Source organism: Moschus berezovskii, chromosome 2 (assembly GCF_049115385.1).
Source record: "Moschus berezovskii isolate FMDL1 chromosome 2, NW_MosBer_1.0, whole genome shotgun sequence".
Taxonomy (NCBI): domain Eukaryota; kingdom Metazoa; phylum Chordata; class Mammalia; order Artiodactyla; family Moschidae; genus Moschus; species Moschus berezovskii.
This window is the reverse complement of record NC_142461.1, coordinates 14,108,798-14,110,715: the sequence shown is the minus strand read 5'-3', so window position 1 is coordinate 14,110,715 and position 1,918 is coordinate 14,108,798.

The following is a 1,918-nucleotide window of genomic DNA, read 5'->3' as shown; positions in this document are numbered from 1 at the left end:
GACAACACAAGAGCCTTAGAGAGTATGTGGTTTTGGTTTTTGTTTTACGATTTATTTACGGCTGTGCTGGGTCTTCGTTGCTGAGTGAGGGCTTTCTCCAGCTGCTGTGAGCTGCTCACTAGTTTCAGGGCACAGGCTTCACACTGCAATGATTTCTCTTGTTTCAGAGCACAGGCTCTTGGCACGCAGGCTTCAGTGGTTGTGGCATGTGGGCTCAGTAGTTGCGGCTCATGGGCTTAGTTACCCTGCCACATGTGGGATCTTCCTGGACCAGGGATTGAACCTGTGTCCCCTGCACTGGCAGGCAGATTCTCTACCACTGAGCCACCAGGGAAGCCCTATACAGTATGTTCATACGTCAGATCTGTGCAGTTAATAGGCATCATCTTTCAGACTGGGGGAGGACTGGATTCTGGGGTCTTGTAGGCACGGAAGAAAAACATCCTTGAACATGGCTATGTATGTGTATGGGTAGATACATAGGTATTTTTTTTTTTGCAGGGGAAATAAAAAATCCATCCCGCAACTCTCCCAGGCCCAATTCCCACCCCGCAAAGTCAGCAAAAGGTGTTTTGTTTTTTTAAATAAAAAGCTTTTTTTTTAAGCCAGACTTTTTTTTGTTTGTTTGTTCTGGCCACACTGCGCAGCATGTGGGATCTCAGCTCCCTGCCCAGGAATCGAACCCATGCACCTTGTGTTGGGAGCACAGAATCTCAACCACTGGAGCACCAGGGAAGTCTCAACAGAAGGTTTCTTGGCTTCATATGTAGCTATGCATGAGGAACTGGCCATGTCTGGATGGAGTATGAGATGTGGGCACCCCTGGGTTCTTGGAAGCAGCTCATAGACTACTCATAGAGAAAGGAGCAACTTTATTTTTTTTATAGAGTCGAATTCAGCTCTATCACGGGAAGTGCTCACGTTCAGCCCAGCTCACCTTGCGGAAGAGCCAGGACACTCACCACAGTTTTGCTCATCTCCCTGCTGTTAAACTGAGCCAGAAGCCTAGTTTCTGGCTGAATAAGAAGTTTGGCTGGCATCCTGTGTAATGTCCACCCCTTACTCCTGTGGAGTTGTGTACACCCTCAAAAGAGATGAGTGTATTTCTGCCACAGATGCCATTGAGAAAACTTTCCAGATGGAGAGCTTAAGGGCATTTCAGTTAAAAACTGACACAGACTTGCTCAGGAAGGTCTGCCGCTGCCTGGGCCCTGACCCTCTTTGCCTCTGGGCCCCTGCCTCTGGATACAGGAAGCCTGGATGCTATTTGGGGGGACTCTGAAGATTTTAAATGCAGCATCAGAGAGAATCGGAAGTTCTGGTCAGTGAAATAAAAAGTTGATTCTTTTTGTTTTTCAAAGAAAGGATGTTTTCTTAACAGCACTGAGAGTGGCTCTGCCAGTGGGTGTCCTTCACTCAGAGGTCACCTCAGCAAGGCTCCCGGGACCACTCAGCTTAAAGTGGCCCTTTACTCAATCCCTTTATTTTATCATGACGTGTATCACTATCTGAAATTATCTTATTCCCTTATCTGTTCACTGGCGTCCTTTTAAAATGCGTTCAGTGTATCTATCTATCTGGTTGCACCTGGTCTTACTTGAAGCATGTGGGACCTAGTTCCCTGGCCAGGGATCAAACCCAGGCACCCTACATTGGGAGCTTGGAGTCTTTGCCTCTGGACCACCAGGGAAGTCCCCTTCACTTGTGTCTTATTTGCCTGCTTATAAAACTAGCCATGAGGCGGTTTAAGCCCTAGGACAAGAGGAACTAATGGACCCCTGGCACCAAGCACACAGCTCCCCTTATCAAACATTCATGGACTGTGTTCCTCAGAGCACAGCACTGAATAAAAAGACAAAAACCTTTACACGTCACTGGGGAACGAATGAATGAGAGGATGAATGAATTAGATGAATGA